Source organism: Pleurodeles waltl, chromosome 4_2 (assembly GCF_031143425.1).
Source record: "Pleurodeles waltl isolate 20211129_DDA chromosome 4_2, aPleWal1.hap1.20221129, whole genome shotgun sequence".
Classification (NCBI taxonomy): domain Eukaryota; kingdom Metazoa; phylum Chordata; class Amphibia; order Caudata; family Salamandridae; genus Pleurodeles; species Pleurodeles waltl.
Genome location: NC_090443.1, coordinates 368,131,853 through 368,153,170, shown reverse-complemented (window position 1 = coordinate 368,153,170; position 21,318 = coordinate 368,131,853). Strand labels below are relative to the sequence as shown.

At 42.6% G+C, this 21,318-nt stretch overlaps 1 protein-coding gene and 1 long non-coding RNA gene across 2 annotated transcripts in view; both read right to left on the bottom strand.

Annotated features, from left to right (window-relative positions):
* LOC138293868 (cytochrome P450 2D14-like) overlaps nucleotides 1-21,318 on the bottom strand; it is a 298,270-nt gene that overhangs the window by 237,714 nt on the left and 39,238 nt on the right. The window lies entirely within an intron of this gene.
* On the bottom strand, nucleotides 10,021-20,400 carry LOC138292732 (uncharacterized). Its single transcript, XR_011202776.1, has 3 exons — nucleotides 12,279-20,400; nucleotides 11,899-12,053; nucleotides 10,021-11,787 (listed from the first exon to the last, which is right to left on the bottom strand). It is a non-coding gene; the product is annotated as an uncharacterized lncRNA (long non-coding RNA).

The window sequence follows — 21,318 nt, the reverse complement described above, 5'->3', positions numbered from 1 at the left end:
TCATGCCTTACTGGAAGTATATGATGTGGACAAAGGTCTGCATTTCCAGACATGTGTGGCGCTGGGATTGGTCAAGGGTTTGCTGTCTCCTATTTATTGATAAACCTTACCTGTGGTGTGTGTGTAGAGCCAAACACAGGTCCAGCTTTCCTAAACTTCCTGGGTGTCCATGTTGTTTGAAATTGTTAGTTGTTTCTCCACCCCCCCACCCTCAAACACAGGCATGGGTTTGTGAATAGTGTACCTAGTACTGATGATACCAGTATGTAACACAGACATGTAAATCAGTGAATGTTTGGTCTGAACCTAGTATACACACTCAGGTATAGCACATGAGTACTATACTAGCTAGTCCATTTACAACTTGCAGATCATTGGCCCTAGATTTCCATCCCGTACACTGACATTTGTAGCCCTGGCATTGGCGCAAGATGTGCTGCATGATTGTTAGCTGACAACTGGCAGAACTCTGATGCTAAATTAATGCCAATTGTTACCCATCTTATAGGGTTTGGATGTGCTATGTGTGACACGACCTTTGTAGGCTGGCCTTCCATGTACTTCCTCAGGGACATTCAATGATCTGCATGATGATATGAGCTGTTACAAGTACAGTAGACGTACTGTCTGATTTACTCCTTGTGCCATTTCACACAATACAGTTCCTAATGTAAATTTTTTGCCTTTTTCTACACAGCTGCGAACATGACACCCATCCAGGTCTGTGAGTTCCAGAGGCAGGCACTGTGTTACCAGCATATCCTGCTGGTAGAGTCGTTGTTCAGACGGATGGCCCAAAGATACAGGAATGAACGGGCCTCTGGAGCATGGAGGGCTTTCCCAAAGGGTGGCCCTACTTTGCCCACAACAGCCACCACCAGCACAGCCACCACTTCCACCCAGGTGGCACCACCCACAGCTGGGACTGTTGTCCCAACGTCTGCAGTTGCTCCAGGCCCTAGCAGTGGGACACCTTCAGGGCAGCCCACAGGCATAGACTCTACACGACCACACACGTCCTCAGCTGGTACCCAGACCTCCCCAGCTGCTACAGTTGACCCTGCAGCTTTTCATGAAATGCAACGAAAAATGGACCATGTCCTACGGAAAATTAGTCACCTGAGCCGGAATGTTCGCCATATGAACAGGCATGTGCGATCCATAAAGTGGACCCTCCAAAGGGCCAACCTCTAGACTTTTTAAATGGACATGATTCCCTCCCCTCCCCTCCCTTCTCTTTCCTTGTTCTTATACTTAGTGGGCTTAGGGGGCTTAGGGGGCTTAGTGTTAGGTTAGTATAGGCTGTTAGTTTAGTGTTAGTGGGTGGGGGGTCCTGATTATTTCTATTGTTCTTTTTGAGTGTGTGGGTGGGTGGGTGGGGGCTATGTTGGGGTTATTGTGTGTTTACAAAACAAATTGTGAAAAATATAAAAAAATACAAAAAAATATATATTTGATTAGTATAGGATAGTATGTGTTCAGGTTAGTATCTGTTGTCCTCCATGTGTCCTGTCTCATAAGGGGGTGGGGGGTTGATGTTTAGAACGTTTCGTTACATGTGATAAGTAAGTTTAGCTTAGGTTAGTTAGGAACAGTTGTTGGTAATGAGTAGTTAGGGTAGATTAGGGTAGGTAAGACTTTTCCCCGAATTTCCTCTTCTGTTATTACCGTTTAATAAATATATAGTGAACCCTTTACAGTATGTATTAAATACTTGTTGATCAGGGCCTTGGCATTCGTGTACATGAATTTGGTTCTATTACATTTGTGTCCTATGCTACGAACAAATCCCAACTGAGCTGTAAGATTGCCAGCTACCGCAGAGCTATCTTGCAAAGATTCCACCATTCATTGCAACCACCAATCACAATTAATATGGATCCCGACGTGTTTTTTTCAATAAGTATGTTTTCAAAGTCACAAACAGTGCTTCCAGATTTGGTATTGGAGGAACTGTTTTAGGTCTGACTGCAGTGTGATGTTCAAGGAAACCCTTATAAGGTGAGTGGTCGAAAGCACTGTTGTAGTATCGTCTTCATGACTCACAGACATCATTTGTGACACTGTTCAGCATGATTACTTATTTGGATGGAAACTCAGACACCTTCATTCATGCATTTTTTGGAGTGTTTGCTTAGATTTGTGGGCACTGTTATATGTGTTAGTATTGCATGGTGACAACATTTTGCTGCCACTATTTGATGACTTAGATATCCCTTGAGGAAGCAGTATTCTGTCCAACACAGCATGATGGTGTATGTTTTCTCTTTTCATCAGATATTACCCTCAGGAAGGGCAGAGTATGATGTAATCCAGGCCACTGTGCAAAGTTATCTGTCTACATAATTTCAGGACAGTTGTATTGACAAGCTACGTAATTTGACAGGAGGCACATTTCAGTTATCTACTGCACAGTTGATGTGTCACATTACACAGAGACAATTTTGTTGTGTAAGTGCTATTTATTGAAAAGTGCTGTAGTGCTATATGTACATTGTCCATGATTGTGAGTACATTATAGTGACATCTTCCATTGTGATCCTACACAAGTGCTAAAGGAAAATGCATTTGACATGCTGGGGTGATGTGTCAGACAGTGCCGAGGGACAGGATTTGCCAATGAGTAAGTGAGAGACAATCACTGGGCAGGATGGCAAGATAAAAAGTGGTTTGCAGAACAGTCATTGAGTACAGTTGTTGTAAGACTGGCATGTTACAAAGCGCTGGACCTTGGCAATAGTTGGCCATGTGGCAGGGACTAGTGCTTCCGGTTACTTTTCCATGTGAAGGTGATCTGTTCCATGTCTTCTTCTTCTAATGTGTGTGTTGCCTCCTCTTTTCTTGGTGGTGGTGGTTGTGAAGGGGCAACACACACCTCAGTGTTAGAAGATGTGGAGTCAGACATTCCGGTCTCTGCTACCTGTGAAGGTCTTAAGGGCAGTACTGCTGCAAGGAGGATCTGCTGATTCTTCAGAATAGCAGCCACATCACAATGGTAGGCAGCCAGATCGGCCCTGAGGGGTTCATTGTTGCATTCGTGCACGCGTTGACAGGATTGCTGTTGTAGGTGTTGGGTATTACAGCTGTGCTGATTTCCTTCAGCCTTTTTTCTACTTCCTGCAAGATAGTTGTTTGCCCTTGCATAGCTGCTGCCTCTTCTTCAGTTGACATCATGCACGAAAGAACCCCTTCTAGGCTGGCTGCCATAGTTTGCATCCCCACCCGCACCTTGGCCAGCTCCCGCTGTACTCCGACTGCAGTTCTCTCAAAGCTGGTGACTGTGTCGTCTGAGTCCTCAGCTGTATTGGAGCTGGCAGGTCTTACAATTGGTGTTGTGGGTGGGTACTCTGTGATGGCTGCTTGTTTTGAGCTCCTCCTTGTGACTGAAGGTGGGGTCTGGAGGGTTCCAAGGACATCTTGGATGGTCTGCTGGGTGATGTTTGTCAGCTCGTCATCCATGTCATGAGGGTATTCCTGGACAGGCATTTCCGCAGGAGATCCATCATCCTCGGCAATGAAATAGGGTACAATTAGTTAGTCTGTGTTGTGGCATTGGTGATGTGACATGCCTGCCTTGTGATGAATTCACATTGTGATCTTGTTTCCTGTTCATTGCTCCAGTCTTTCAGATGGGCATTCTCCCAGACCTATGGCTCACCTGCATGTCACATGTATTGTGGTAAGTTATTAGTCTTGTCCGCATCATCTCCTCTAGTGTTGTTTTAGGCCAAATAGTGAATTGCCACCTTCTTGTCCTACTCAAGCCTCTGTCTATCTCCATTCTCATGGTGAGGCCTTTCACTGGCTGTGGGTGCTCTGATGGCACTAGCAGCACACTTAACAATCTGGACCTGCCCCAGTCTCTGATCTTTCACATCCACTTGTATGTAGTTGACATGTAGCGTATCCTATGCATAGCATTGTTATGGCACGATATGGAAGTTAGCATTGGTAATGTGTACAGCTGATGTTGGGGAATGTGGGGTACATTGGATTGCCCTGATAGTCGTAGCAGTGTCCTATTTCCTCCTCTGACTGCAGGTGTATGTCAGTGACCAGTTACATGTGTCCTCCCCCTCAATGCTGTTGTCTGAGCAGTATGACATTTGGGATGTTGCACTGTGACCCAGGCACAGGATGGACCCTGGCATATGCAGCATGGGTGTGTCCTTAGTGCTGTGTATCTCCTACTGTTGATGACATTGGCTGATGTTTGCAGCAACTATGGGCATTCACATTTGACAGGACTGGAGCCTTTGTCTTGTTTCAGGGGATTGTTGAAGTTGTCATCCTCAACCCACTACTTTAGGTGTGTATGATCCATGGAGACGTTACTGCCATTGGCTACTTGACCAGCACACACAGCGGAGGTGGTAGTGGCAACTGTTGTCACTGTTACATTCCAGTTGTCGGTATGGCTAGAGGTTGTTAAATGGGCCCTAGTTAATGTAGGGGGTATAGTGGCTGACGTGTGACGGGATGTCAGTTTGACGTTGTGCCCTTTCCTCCTGCCGTGGCTTTACCTTTGCTCCATTGTTGGCATGGCAGCATGCCCCCATGGGACTGTTGTTGGTGTACTGTAATGGTGTTTCCCAGTTTCTCTCTGTGCAGGCCATGCCCCCATGCCATACCCCTTTACCCATGCCACTCCATGTATATGATGACTTCCATGCATTTTGCGGTCGGTGTCCCCCCCGCTTAAAGTTGACATTAGTGCATTTTAATTCCCCATGCGACTTTCCCTGCATGTGCGTTGTCTCCTTGTAGTCTGCGCTATCCTGTCCTTGAATCCCTGTGACGATCTCCTCAGGGATGACGGCTGGGATCATCTCCTCCATGTGGTCCAGGGCCTCCTGGTGTGCTGGACTCCCACCTCCAGTGTGCAGTGCTGCCTTCCTGTTCCTGGCCATCTTTTCCTTGGTCCTGCAGTTGCAGTCATGCCAGCGTTTCTTGCACTCGATGACTGTTCTTCGTACTTCTGCCACACTGTTAACCTTGTCAACAATTTGTTGCCATATTGCCTCTCTCCTACTGATTGGCAACTTTGAGGTGACAAACAGTTGGTGCTGGTGTTCCGTCACCTATTTAACCAGAATTTCCTGTTCCTCTGCACTGAAGCAACACTTTCTTTTCTTCTTAAAACTTTCCTGGGTTTTGTGTGGGTCCTCCTGACTAGTTCCTGGTCTGTTGTCATCTTCCTGGGGTCTGTACAAGCATCTGGGATCCATTTTGGCTCTCCTCTGCTGAAATGGCTGTGTTTGCGGGGAATTTTGACGCTATTGCGTCAAAAGACGCCGCATATCCGGTGTGCGGTGTCGTAAATCGACCCACAGTCATTTCCGCTGCGTTAAAGTCGTTTTGCTTTACGACTTGACGCTGCGGTGTGCATAAAATAAAATGACTTACACCTGTGGTTTGCGCCGCCGGGCTTCAAAGTATAAATTTGACGCCCACAAGGCGCACAGAAATGGCGTTAGCCGGCTGTAATATTTTTTAAGCAAAAACTGCGCCGGCGCAGTTTTGCGTCAAAAAGTATAAATATGGGCCTAAGGCTCTTATTGACTACTTAGGACTGGGAAGGCTGTAGAAGGAATCCAACAGAGGGCTTGAAGTCAGAAAGCTGGAGTTGTTACCTAGCAGCATCATTTCTGTGTTATCCTGATTGAGCTTCAGCTTGCACTTAGACATCTAGCAAGCAACCACCTCTAGGCATAAGGCTAAAGAAGACTGGCCAGGAGGGGCATCATGGTAGATTGACATGACCATCCGCAAAGGACACCAAGGACAACGCATGGGCCTGAACAATCTCTGCCAGGGGGCGCATATAAATATTAAATAAAATAGGGTTCAAAGAAGAGTCCTGTGGCACACCACAGCATGATGACTAGCTGGCTGAAAGGAGGGCCTGATCCTGGACCTGAAAACTGCGATTCTGCAAGAAAGAGGAGAGCCAATCAAAGGCTGTATCCATAACACCAACCTCAGAGACCCTCTGCAAAAGTAAGCAATACTCTACCATGTTGAAGGCGCACAGATGATCCCTGGTCTAAAATTGATCTAATATTTTCTAGCACAGCTAACAATGCTGTTTCTGTGCTTTGTAAAGGGTGAAAGTCCATCAGAGTGGAGTGTAACAAAGAGTATGATTCAAGAAAGGCGAAAAGATGTTTATTTTCATGTTTTTCCAGGAGTTTTGGAATTCCCAGTAGAAGGGAGATTGGCCTAAAATTACTCAAGTTAGAGGGATCTAAGTTAGACTTCTTAAGAAGCGGCTTGACTGTTGCATGTTTCTAATGGTGTGGGACAATCCCTTGGACTTGCAAGAGGTTAAGAACTTCAGTCAGAGTGGGAGCAATCAACGCAGACCCTGGCCTTAAAATCTGCATAGGTACAGGGTCCAATGGTGACCCAGATTTTACAGACCTAAACAGGTCCTCAACCAAATTAACGGAGAGAAGTGGGAACGCTGGGAGAGAAGGCCATAGAGAAACAACAGAAGAGTCCTTATGGCCGTCACCTGTAGTTATTGTGAAAGGCTAAATAGATGTTCATGATTTTATCTTGAAAAAAATAAGCTAACGCATTACCATGTTCGATCGAGACAACTGAGGAGAGGCAAGTTGCAGGTGGCTCAGTAATACTCTTCAGGATCTTGAAAATCTCCTTCGAGGAGTTTGCAGAGTTATTGGTTTTAATGGCATAATAAGCTGCTTGGGCGTCTTTGATTTACAAGTGATAGTGACGAACAGGACTCCTATATTCTGCTTTGCAAATGGGACCATAGGTCTCCCTCCATAACCTCAATAAAGTGCTTACAATCCTTCTTTAATAAAAGGAGCGGAAAACCAGGGTGATTTATGAGCGCGTGATGATACTGGTTGTAGTTTCTTAGAAAGGACCACCTCCAGGGAAGCAGAGAGCCAGTCATCAAAAAGGTAGGCTGCTGAATCCACTTTGACAGGCAGGACTAGTTTTGAGGATTTCCAAGGGCCATTAGGCCTCCTTCTGCTCAGTCCTCCCTGAGAGCTATCTGGAGCTTCCCCCCTGATACAAATGCAATGGAGAGGAAACAAAGGCACACAGTTTGTTATTACTTTACAAGTACTTAAAAGAGGTATTGTTGTGACTTTGTTCAGACCCTGTTTATCAGAGATGTACATGCACTGTAAGAATGTCAGATGTGTTGATCTGTCCCAGTACTTACACAAATAACAATATAAATACCACTATTTTGTTTTATTTCTTTTATAGCGCTACTCATCCCACTGGAGGGTGTCAGAGTGCTTTATATCACACATACACATTATGCATTGACAATAAATCATATGTGTGTAATTTAATGTACAGGATGTATTACATAAGGCAGTAAGGGTTATACGGTGTGGGAGTTGCGTCCTTCATAGATCACTGTGGTATATTAGAAGGATTACAGTTTATAAACTACTTGTCCCAAAAGGATCTCTGTGTAAAAAGCAGTATCCCACTTACCTAGCTACATAAAATAAAAATGTGAGATCTTCAGGTTAGATGATGTGTTTTGCAGGAGACATATTAACTCTCTTTGCTACCTTGATTCATAACTGGGACTGGACAAAACATAGATATATCTAGCAAGTGCATTAACCTCTAGAGATATCTTACCATTATTATTGTTCCCTGAGATTTAATGGGCACACAAAGGCTTCTGTAGAAGATGCCTTAACCCCATAAGATAGTCTAAAATGCAGACTTTGCAACCAATTAAGCAGGAAAGATTTACTGCCATGTTTCATCTTGTTTTTAAAAAATAAATATACAAGTTGAGTCAGGGTTACGACACATTTTTGACACAACCCCAATGCAAAAACCCCTTTGCTAAATCTTATAAGTTGCTCAAATGTACTCATGAGAGACCTGCTAAACATATGTGTGAGGTGCTAAGATCTGGTGTCACTTCTTGAGATGTCACTTCCTATGTCACATACTGTGATGCCACGCCTTGATGTCACATGCCATGATGTCACTTACATACTGCCTAACTTGTTTAGTCCTCCCACTTCTTTTTTTAGGACTTGAGCCCTGGGGATACTGCTCTTGTTGCAGAGCTCCTTTTTATTACTGTGCAGTTCATTAGTTACAATCATAATCTAGCACAGTGAGCTATGAACTGCCATCAAAGAGCTTCATGCAAACTGCATGGTACAGGTTAGAAAGTTAGGCTTTTTCCCAGTCTTTATGTAACCTAATTTTGCTAAAAAGTGTTTGTTTGTGTAGACATAAACAGTTAGTAAAGTCAACCCTAAACACTGCGTTACGTTCTGAATTCTGAGTTTATGCTTCCCCAAACCAAGAACTCTTAAAAAACACCTACCAATATGGATGACATGTGAATCCTGCACCCTGTAGTCCCATTTGTCTTATATAACATTTTCTATACACTGTTTTACACATGTATGATTCATTGTCTGAGTGTGTGTGTGTGTGATGTAAAGTGCTCCAACACCCTACGCTGGTAAGAGATGTGCTACAAAACAAATGAAATACATGTGAGAGAAGGGCTATGGAGAGATGAGAGGCACTGTTAGAAGGTAATGATGAGTGAATCACTGAAAAGCCCCAATAAAGATTGCTGTTTCCTGGTGTACTGTAAGATCATCATTTCCTATGCTCCAAAAACGAATACAATTGAATATGTAATCAAACATGTGCTGTAGAATGCACAATTGTTGCTATATTTTCCCATATTTTCTTGGGGGTGGGGGGGAACCCCCAAGCCCCATGTAGTAGTCAGACTTGCTCACTATGCGCCCTATGGAGGATGGTCTGACAAAATTTGCCAAGGCTGCTTTGGGTTCCCAGTCTGGCCCTGTATCTATACACAGGGTTCTCCCTCCTGCATGCAGAGGGCTACCTCCCTCCACAAGCAGGGTGGAGACTCCAAAGTCAGGATGGACATCTCTGATTACTGTAACAAACAGTAAATTACATGGTAGTCAGTCATTTTCTGGTCATTCTGAGACATTAATTCACTGAAAGAACATCCTCTTTCATCCTGCTGCTCCTTTGACAATACAACCCCGCCCGCCCCATAACGGTGAGGAAATATATGAGAGGGCCCATAGCTTCACTGACATTGAACTGGAGCTCATCTATGAGAGGGTCCTGCAAAGTTACTAGCTTAATTGAGGTCCAGATATCCAATCAAGGCAGCAAGGCAGTGCAGCGCTGTCCCAAATTTGGGGGGACATCAGCACATGCTGCAGTTGGGTGGGGGTCCACACCCAGTGTGGTAAAGAGTGTTACAAATGCTGGGAAGACATTTGTGACTGAGCCAGGATTAAGGTCGAGAACATTCTTGGGCTGTTCTCCCAGAGATATATTAGGCACCCCGTATGAGACCACTGTAGAGGAGGATTCTTAGAGCGGGCAAATGCCCCATGATCAAATGGAAGTTTGAGCCGCAGACAAATGGCAAGTGTATTATTTTACAATACATTAAGGGAAAATTAATTTAAATAGTTTTACCCAGCTATATGTGTAGTCTGATGGTGTTCTAACATTCCACATTGTATTTAAACCAAATTCTTTTTTATATGAGAACTGAATTAATGTTTTTAATACTAACGTGCATTTAACGTTTTGATGTTGTTTCTAATAACTAATTATTTAAATTTGAAATAACAAAAATGTTTTTCAAACGGCTTATTTTGTGACAGAATACCATTTCTGACACAATTTTAACACGTGAAAAACACAAAACTTCCAGTTTGTCAAACTAAGGTATACACGGTTGATTTTAACTTACTTGCAAACCACAAGTTTGTTTCTCATAAAACCACAAATAACACCTTTAAACAAAATGAAAATGCATTTTTAGATCAATAATATCAAATATGACAATCATTTTAATAATTATTACTCACTTTAAGAAAAGATGAATCTCTAAGACAGGCAATATGGCAACAATGTTCGAAAAGTAAAAAGCGTTGAAACAATATAATGTAATTAAATCAGATTCCTTTGCATAAGTATGTATTCGCCATTGAATGCCTGATATGAAAGAATAATTATTTTCTATAAAAGCTTTTTAAAGAATTTTTTTTTTAAAGATTTTTATACACACATTAGCATGGTCAAAGTTAGTTAAAGTATATACAATTTTATTTCTTACATTTAGGGATATAATATCTCTTACAAATAAATTGAGTTGACACTCCTCTTTTTTTTATTTTGTTATTCATTTCTTTTCAGTGAATAGAGCTGGCCAAGAATGATCCTAGCAGACCCGGTAGACAGAAGAACAGCTATCCACCAGGAGTGAGGAACAAAAAGCCAACACTAGCAGGGAAAGTGTGCCTGCCCGAAGGAAAATACGCTCCTCAACAAAAAGAGTCTGGGCAGAGGGTGTAGGAGCAACTGAGGTGAGGGGGTGGATGTAGACACCACCAGCCCAGGGGAGGCAGACACTGGGGCTACTCCTGGCCTTGAAGAGGATTTGCTAGTGGTGTCTGAAGGGCAGCATCCATCCTCATATGGCCTGCACCTACCCCCCCCCCACTCCAGAGGTACCCATATCATTCTGCAGCACCACCTGCACAGCCTTCACCTCCTCTGCCACGTGAGCACTTGTGTGCTGACCACTCCCTTCCTCGAACTACGATACACTGTCTGCTCTTATGGAGGACTTGGGACCACGTGAGGAGATTCAGGGATCAATGTCTATTATCCTGTTTCCCAGTTTGTCAGTGTTATCTATTTCACCTACTCCCCTTTGATTTGAGCTTCTCATGGTGTGTCCGTCCTGCAATGACCAACCATTTGAAATATGTGTCTGAGGAAGAGTTCAACATTGTTAGGGATGGCCAGGAACGTTTGCCCCCTATCCATTAACTTGATTCAGAAACCTCACTCCTAGCTTGGGGGGATGGTTTTATAATTGACTAGGACATTGGGATTTATTTGATGATTCTGACATTTTAGATCTTTAAAATTTAATTTACAGACTGATGGTATCGGACATGGTTCTCCCATTTGTTTTTAATTTATGACCTTTTGTATATAGACATGCTACCTGACATTTCCGGATGCACTTTTATTATTTGCTCAACCCCTTCCACGTTTGGATTTCCCTTCTACCACAAGACTCTATTTAATTTCCCTAAACACAATCCCAAGGTCTATATTTCATTATCTTACCTAAAAAAGATGATTTTTTGTTTTAACAATAATGTGTTTGGTATTTCTTGAAATCATCCTCACATTAATATATCTTATGGCATGAAAATGAAGTGTTTAGTTAGAAAGATTATTTTTTTAGATAATCAACAAACCTTGAAATCCATAAGACTTAGAATGTTACAGAATAGCATAATATAAATAACCCTTTTGTAGGTACTAAAACAAGTGGTCACAGATAAACTTTACACACTTTTATTTGCTTAAAAAAAGGTACATACTATTTTTAAATTAACAATGGTAGTCAGTGAGTGTGGTAGGGTGGTGTCTGTGGTGGTAGAGGTAATAGTGGTGCAGGTGTTTTGGGCAGAGGTAGTAAGCTTTTATGTTGTGTGTCCTTCATAAGTTGAGGTCTCTATAGAATTATGTGCATTTGTTGCCCCTGAATAATGACATTGGCATTGCTTGATTGTTGTCTCTATCATCCCCACACCTCCTCCTCCTTTTCTTCATGTGCAGCAGTGGCTGCTGAGATGGCTGTTTGGAGGAGGACTGGATTATCCCTTTTGATTGACCACAGGCCTCTGCTTGTTGATGATTCAACAACATTGCCTGACCCAATGTCCCATTTACCTGCAAGAATAAGACAGAAAAAGTTGAAATACATCAAATAGAGTTTAGTTACAATACTTCTACAGACTACAATATTAGAAAATGAGAGAAAATATCTAATAGGGTTAGTACCATGATAACTGACAAAAATATGAGGGTAACGGCTGATCCATGCATGGAGTTATTACAGCTCTAAAATCTCAATTCTCCAGCTCCAGCAACAGATGTTTCCTTTCTGGACTGCCTCCTTATAGTTGGTGTTCAAAACGTATCTTCTCATTTAACAGCTACAAAGAGAAGAGTAACACAAAATGTAAATTTCACGTTTAATGTCAAACTATAAAAGGGATGCTTGCCACAAATGCTGGCAACTTAGAAGTTAATACTTGAATGGAAAACAATAAACACTATTGAAAACACTTTAGAAATAGAAAAATAACATACAGAAAGCACTGTCAGTTAATCAATGATGATGGAATATAGATGTAAAGACCAGATGTTCCCAGACTCACCTGACCAATGGATGGTGGAGGGCCTAGATGCGGCTACCAAGATGACCCTGGTGTAATTGGTGGCAGGGCCAACAACACAGTGCCTCAACGGAAAGAAACAAATGTGTATGAGGATACTCTGGTTAACAAATGAATCTCAAAATTATATTTGAGCACAGTTATGAGTCAATAAAACACAATGTAAAAATAGGACTAGGATATTTGAAACTAAGTTATAGAAATCCCTTAAAGTGTGGAACTGAGACAGTTAGACTGAAGGCAAACCTATATGTGTAGTTGGGTTGCTTTGAAAGACATGCCTTGTGTGCTTCTCTGTTGCACTTGGAATTACTTTAGCCCCAGGTGAAGCAAACAATTTACTCAAAAAAGTGACATTGACATATGAAACTAATGAAGATTAAAAGAAATGTAATATAAACTTCAAATTCTTTGTATGGTATGTGTGCTTAATAATGTAGGTATGAAGAAGGACAGAGTTGGGTCAGAGATTATAAGGCAGTTTGTAGTTACAGAGAAGGGGTTAAAACCAGGGCCACTGGAGTTATGAAATTCTGCAGCTGCAGCATTGTACGCATGTGCCACATAGTCCACAACCTGCTGCATAATTTGCAGATTGAAGCAAAAAAAAAAGGTTTCCACCTTAAACACATCAAAACTCTCTACTAGCAATGCGGCTGCACATGTAGCTGCACAGTTAAAGTCCCTACACAAAGGTTAGCTGCACACCTTTCAGGTGCCTATTGCAGTATTTGTGTGTTAAACTGGTATGATTGAAGTGAAACCTTTGCCCACATAAAGTTAACATGTCTACAAATAACTAGCATGTCAAAGTTGACAAAATAATGAACTAATAATTGTGCCATATTACTCTGCATAGTTTGCATTTACTTTCAGCATAATTTAGTCAAGAGTGATGCATAATTTGGTCTTCCCCTGTCGCACAATTCCCGTGGCCCTGGTTAAAATCTTACTTTGCACGCTATTAAGGTTGTTTCCAAAGGCAGCGCATGTAGCAGTTGAGAGTGCATTGTGGAGCGGCAGTCTCCTTGAGTGGGGGTAAGGGTAAGATGGAGATAGGATCCAGGCGGCTCTCGTGGAAAAGGTTGTGGCAGCTGAATCCTTGAGAACTTCTCCTTCTCCGCCTCCTCTCATCTTACCATTTCTTGTTAATGTTTCCGACAGTGCATGTCTCTTCCTCAAGTCTGTCACCTCCTGCCACAAGGGTACGTACTAAGCTCCACTGAACGAGAATAGAATAATTGGTTGTGTTATTTTACATCAAACGTCACTACAGGAGCTGTCGCATTCTCAGTGAAATTTCTCTTCCCTCTACAGAAGTGAGGTCAGTATCCTTCAGGCAGAATGTGGTCACTACAGAATTTAACAAAAGAGAAAGAAAATACCGAAGTCTACGGTGTGGGCACCATTTATGTTGTTGGAACTGAATGGGAGTCAGTTGTGTGAATCAGTTTAAGTGTATGCAATTATCCTATTCCTTTGCATGGGGTGAGCTCTCTTCTGCATGCAGCGTTCTTTACCCGTTGCACAGGTCTCCACCAAGTGTCATAAAATTACTAGTAGTAATGTTACAGTTGTAAGTTAGGTTGTAGCAGACTCGACCCACTGAACTGGAAACATTTAAGCCTACACCTAGCTGATTCGAAGGGCTATGGCTTTGCAACCTACACCAGCTTGATTATAACTGTTTACTGTCGGCCTGAGCCACGTAGTCATTTTCAAGAATAGATTTACTTTGAATAAAATGTGAATTTATGTCTACAAATCGATTTACTCACAGAAAATATTACCCCAGAACTATTCCCATGGGCGGGAGTGTGCAATTTAGTACTGTGATGTCCTGGAAAGACTGCACACATACAGGATTATGAGAATGTTAAACATTTTCTCAGCCTCTTCTACCCCCTGTAAACGGTCCGAAATTTAGCACTGTCAATGGCTGCAATACATCCCCTTACAGGTCACTACTGGGACCCGGACTTCGTCTCAAATTAGTGAGAATTAGGGGGCGTCTCCATAGGGAAAACTATTTTTCAAGTGGAGAAATACAAACTATTTGTAATTTCACGAATGAAAGCTATTTTCGTAGGCAAAATTGCCCGTATAACAAGATATGCTAAAGTAAACTTTTATAACTGGCTTCAAGTGAACATAATTAGGAATTCATTAAAGTTTTCCATTAAAAGATCTGGAGAATTCGCAGATTTTCATTAGTGTTCCCAGGAACCTTTTTAAATGCCAGATACTCTAAAATCTACACTCAAAGGTCAATGTAAAATTACGAGTTATTGAATTTATTTGAGAATCTGACCCTAGATATTTTGAAATACATATGCCTTCTGTGCCTAGATGTGTTATATTCAAGAGTAGGTGGTTTGAAGAGAAAGTTCACAAGCCATAAAGGGAAGATTTTCACATTAGTTGTGGGTGCTCTTCCTAAACCTGGGTGTGAGTGAGTTAGATACATGAACCGTCATGCTTTCCCAGCACAACATAAAATAATACAAAAATGTATCCATCTAGCTATATATATATATGTGTGTGTGTATATATCCTACAAGTGGATTCCCATATTTGGCAGAAAGTTAGCTCTTGGTCCAGAAAGTGTGCTTTTTGTGATTTTGTGTCACTCCGTTCAATAGTTCTAGAGTAATTAGAGATTAAGAAATATAGATATCTAGGGATGCGGATCCAGCATGAATTCAACTGTTCACGTGCTGATATCTAATTGGCTGTCAAAATTTCAACAAGGAAGTGCTGGCAGCCATCTTGGGAATCGACTTCAGGCGAGTTCCAGAAATAAAGTGAAAAGACAAAAGTGACCAGGGTAGGGTCACTCTGAGCCCCTAGTCTTGGTCTAGGGGTCTCTGACAGGCCCCACCAGGGCTAAAAAGCATTTTGTTTTTATCTCGGAAAAGATCTGCAGATCCGGAATATAAAAAAAAAATGGTTGTCTCCTGCTGTTTTATTTGACCGCTCTGGTGGGCCAGGTCCTGGGGCCATTGAGAAAGGAGGAGGTGACAGGGCCCCCCTCCTTAGGCTTATATTAGCCGCAGGGACCACCACCTCCTGGGAGTGATTAGACAAAAATGTGCAGAGGGCTGCACTGCCCCCACACCCTGCGGACTACCACCTCTCCAGGACAAAATGTTTTACATGGGGGAGGTCTCCCCCAAAGCCCTGGGGACAACCACTTCCCTGGGGCTAAATAACAAGAGTGTGGGGGTGGGCGAGCGCAGCGCCCCCCCAACTCCCCACAGCCACTGGTACCGTCACCTCCCTGGGGCTGAAGTAGGATAATGAAGGAGGTCCTTTGCGGAACTCGGCTCTGGGGACCACCACCTTCCCTGGCAAAGTTTAAGGTTGGAAGGGGGCCACCCCAACCCCCTAAAGGAGCCAATATTGGCCCTGGGGACCACCAGCTCCCAGGCCTCGCTTCTGGTATGTGCCAGGGGTGCCCACCCATGGGACATAGCTGAGTTAACAGGAGCTTTGACAGCATGTTTAGCAGCTCCCTGTCTGTCCCACAGGAGATGGGACCCAGCTGAAACAGCTGGGGTCTTGAGCCCCCTCGCGGTCCCATTGCACCCATTCCCACAGTCCGACAGGGCACTCAGGACAGATTGCCCCACCCTCACCAATAAAAAACAATACATGTTGGGGCTGGGCCCGGGGAGATGGCGTCCCCGGGCCCGAAATCGGACAGAAAACGGGGGCTGCGCAGCCCCCTTCCCCAATAAAAAACAATATGTGTTAAGGCCGGGCCCTGTGAGATGGGGTTCTCGGGCTGAGGTGGGCTCCGGGGCCGAAAGAACAGGATAAGAAAGAACCCACTGGTCACAGTCACATACAGATTGTGCTCCAATTGATCAAACAGGGATTCACCTTCAAGAACGATTCCAGATCATTGTTCAATATGGAATCGCTGAGTAAACACACTTGCTTTGGGTGGGGCACAAGTTATAGTTACCTAAGGCCGTGAGTTACAGATACTTGAAATAACTCTAATTATAACTCCTGAATTTCTCTGGTTTTCTGCGAGTAAAATCAGAACCTAACTATAACATACCTGTAACCTTTGTTTTTTTGAGTGAATATATATAAATATATATATATACACACACACACTTAATAATAAACATTTTTTAAATTAAGTGAACATATAAAAAGAAAATATAAAAAAAAAACATCTACAATTAAACATCAATACGAAAAAAAATATATATAACACCAATTTAGAAAAATAGGAAAAGTCTTACACCTTCATGCATTACATTTTATTTCATTTAGTATTATAATTTCAATGTACACCAGGAATGTGTTGGGCTTCTGAGAACTTATTTACTACTCCTACTTCAGTGTAACCAACTGTAGAGAAAGTGTTGGACTTCAGAGGGGTTAGATGTACTCTTCCCACTCCAGTCTAAGCAACAGTAGGGAATGTGTTAAATGACTGAGAGGTCACATATACCATTACAACTCATAATCATTTTGTCAGAAACAAATTTAACAAATAAAAAAACAAGACATTATATACATTTTTTAAATAAATGTAAATGTCAATTAAAAAATATCAAGTTATAGGTTACAATAAATTACATTTTTAAATAAATGTAAATTAAATTCACATCCATCCAAAAAATGCAGCTGACCTCGAACCAAACATCAGAAATCCCAGGGTAGAGGAATCAGCGCAAAGCACGGAAACACAGGGAAAAAGCAGGCATGAGAAAGAGCATTTATTCCTTCTTCAGCAATCAAAGCAACAACTCAAAACTGCAGAAATACACCACAGTAACAAGAGACAAAAACCAACCTCACTGACCACACAGCGCCTCAAGTTGCTAATTCAGACTCAGCAACTTCTCAGGAAATTGCCTCTCCAGAAGGGGATGAAATAGGAGCCCGCAGAGAGAGTTGCCAGGTGGCAACCTAAGCAGACAGTCTAGACCCCGCAACACCTCAGATGGGTGTGCCTGAAAAAGCATGGCTGACAGACCTCCTAGTGCAGGCCACCAAGTTAACTCCATAACCGAAGGCCACCTCCACAACAGGCCGTGCTACGAAAAAAGGAATCATTCGTCTAGCGAAAACCTCGGCTACAGATCAGGCATTAATGACTCAAACCTTCAAACCTGTATTGGGCAAATATAAAACAGACCAAGAAAATTCAGGGCCCAAGACACCATCAAGCTAGACCCAATAACTATTTTAGCAAGGTTCAAATACCCAGTAGTTACTAGGGCATTGTATCCTAGAACTGAGGCTCAGCAGCCTCGTGCCACTGGAAATAAGGACACTGACACTATAATACATCCCCCAGCGCAACAAGAGGCCACGTGGTCCTAATGTATCTTGAGTACCAACCAAGAGGTCATTTTGACCCTTTCAGCCATGGCAACATCCTTCGATTACTAAGTCTAATTCCAGAAACTGGTAACCTGACCACGGCTTACACTGTCTTGGTTTGAATTGCTGGCTCCTACATCAGAAAGAACAAATGAAACACCAAGGTGACTTAGTCATCTTTTGCAGCTACAAAATAGGTACTAGGTGTTGTTCTGACCTTCAAAAGCTGGGGGATACTGATGTCATCCAATGAAGAGCTGTCATATCCTCACGTCCTAATAACGCAAAAGATGAATCAGAAGTCCACAATTCCACATAAACACTCTAGCTCAATTTTGAGGAGCACATGGAGCAAATCTCCAATGCCCCCCAGCTCTCATACCCTTTTGCAGCCCATGAGCATCACCAGAAGGCCACTGCTAGACTACGATTGGAGTTGGATTTTCCTGACTCAACCAAAACGCCACACATGAATATGTCCTATATCATCAGCATTGCCCGATTAGGCAGGAAAGCTTCAAATCTGCTCATGGAATATTGGGAACGGTTTGTTAGACAAACTAGCAGATGATGAGGCTCTCTTTCCAGATAATCATGCTACAAGAGACATGGGCTTAAAAAGTGCCTGTAATCCCAGGCTTTATTATGTGCACAGTACCAGCCACAAAAGACACAACCCATTTCCGCCAAAGCAGAGGCGTAGCAATCTACATCAAGACTGCTCTAAAAGGCAAACACAACATGAAACAGACAGTATGGAGCAGCCTGCAGACAGTTCCAACTACTCTACAAAAGGGGCTCACGGAGTCTCAGTTTAGCTCTAATGAACATTACATACCTTCAAAAGTGAAATACAAACAGTTGACTAAAGAACGTCTGATAAATAACATTTCAGACCTGGAAGCTGGGTCACACCCTTTTGAAATAATTCTTTCCGGGGACTTCGATATGAACTTACTGGGGTCATCACAAAACAAGGAGCTATTGGCAGCTCAGAATGCTTTCTGGATGGTCCCTGAACAAGCTCATAATCCCATCTTCAAGCATAACAAAAAAGGCAGAGAGCGTATGGGAGAACTAGAGTCCTTGAACCTACTACTAATTAATGACTGCTTCCATAACGACTGCCCTTCACTTTTCACAACCATACAGCTTGCTTCCTAATAGACTTCACAGTGCTTTCAGTTCTACTCTTACACTTCGTCTCCAGTTTCTCAATAAAGCCAAGGGATAAGAGCAACCACTTACTGCAAGAGTCCCTGGACAGCCACAAACCAATTGACACTATTCAAGGCAGCAACTATATAGTAAACATTAGGAAACTTAAATGGTCATCAAGGACAATCCATGATCTAGCGGAAGCAGCTAAATGTTCACTGATAGCCCTTTTGGATAACATGAGTGCCATTCACATCACTTGGGAGCGATTTGGAACAAAATTTGTTGACAATCAGGCAGTCACAGGAGGAGGCTCCAGAGGAGTTAAAGCCTAAATCAAGCTCTCTGTACGTATCATAATACTCCTAGTGACAATGCCCTGAATATAAAACTTGTGTATAGAAAGCACTTATGGAATCTAAAAAGAGACTCAGTCAACAACAGGCATGACAAATTTTGGAAGACAATGAACTAACTAAGTGACCTACCCCAATCAAGAAACACAGCTAACATCTCAGAAGAAAACTGGTATCAATAGCTCTCAAAACACTTTCGTCAATCAGGCTCAGCACCACACCTGGTGAATTTCACAGAACATCAAGTGATGACTCTCCCAACCCTACCATCAACTCAACTGGACTCTTGACCTTAAGTCCTCTGTCCATGCAGGCAGCAATAATCGAGTGGCAAATCTTAAAAAGACGAAGAAAAGGAGCACCTGGCCCAAATGGCTTTCCTAAAGCTATTTTCAAAAAAGACAAATCACTTTGGGCAAGGAACCTGGAGTAGTATACAAAAGTCTTATTATTTCAAACACCATCTCCTCCTCGTGGAAGGGCTCTACCATCGCCCTGATCTACAAACAGGGAGAATGAGTCTGACCCTGCGAACTATCGGCTCATAGCACTTTTGGATGTGGACCATAAATACTTTGCTGGCTTTCTCCTCTAGGAACCAGTATCATAGGCAAACAAAAAGCCTGATTCCATTCAAACAAAAAGGGTTTGCTAAAGAAGTGGGCACAACAACAAATCTATTGCCCATATGCTTACTGTTTGACCAAAACAGGGCAAGTAAGCAACCCCTCTGGCTCTCTTTTATAAATTACAAGGCTGCTTTTGATCAAGTGGCTAGAGGAAAGCTGTGGACTAAGTTGGCCAGTTAAAGAAAATACCCAACCCACTGCTGAGAGCCTTAAATCTTCTCCATACTGACACCTGGGTCCAAATTAAGCTAGGAGGTGGTGCCCACATATTTAGAAAGATCTCAACCCATCAAGGGCTACAGCAAGTGTGTGTGCTAGCCCCACTCTCTTCAATCTCTTCTTAGCTGACCTGCCTACCAACCTAACACAGGTTAATTCACATACCCCTAAGATGGGCAATACCCTGCTTTCATGTCTGATATACGCCGACAACTTAGTGATACTTAGCCGAACCAAAATCGGCCTCCAAAGGCTCCTGAAGGCTACAGCTTCCTACTCCGACATAAACCCAATGGAGATCAATTTAAAGAACTCTAAAATAATGATTCAGGGAGAATCGCTTCACAGCCCCCAAAAGCGTCACATGGGCAACGATAAAGTAGAGGAGGTTCAAGAATATATGTACCTGGGTATGTTTCTAGACAGACAGGGTTCCAACAAACAATACATGGATCCCATGCAGACGAAATAAGTTGCTCTCACTGCAGCTTTCAAGCACATTGAAGCAGCCACAGCATTCTCCACATTTCTACCTCTTCTGAAAATAATTCAGGCTAAATTAGTTCCAACTATTAATCATGGCAGTGAAGCCTTAAGGGGTAGAGGTGCTGGTCATCTGGATAAAGCCATCATCACACTTTTTAAAGTATTTTTTCTCCCTACCATCCCTAGCTCAGTTGTATCTTGAATTGGGCCTAACCAAGAAAGGAGCCTTTATTAAACTCTGCTACAAGCAAATAACATCGCCATTAAAGCCCAGACTGAAACATTGTTCCTGAGGTATCGCTTGGGACGCCTACCATTACTTCTGCATCTACCCTTGAAGCGAACCAGCATGACAGAGCTCTGCCGACTTTGCAGAAAATCTCCTGAAACTTTGGTCCACTAAATCGGTACATGTGAGGCAAGCATAAAAGATCAAAGGACTATTCCAAGACCAGTATGGAATCAGAGAGTGATAAGCTGCTGTAGGCCTGCAATCTTAGCTTGTTTTAACTCAACAGACATACAGCTCAGCTGCAGGCTTACAAAATACCTGACTAAACATGACCAGAAAATTAACCTTCTACTGATGCTATAACCCCTGCAGCTACTCAAGCCCCCTGAACAATTTTTTACACATGTAATTAGTACTGCACTGTCTCTTAACGTAAACATGCAGTCTGGGACTGAAGCTGATTTTTACATTACAGTTAAATCTGTTGCACTAGGCACTTTAAACTTGCAACATTTTCCACCATGTTTTATTCATCATCACTAATCGAAGCATCTCTTTGTAAGTTTCTATTTTAAAGGTTTTACCTAAGTAGC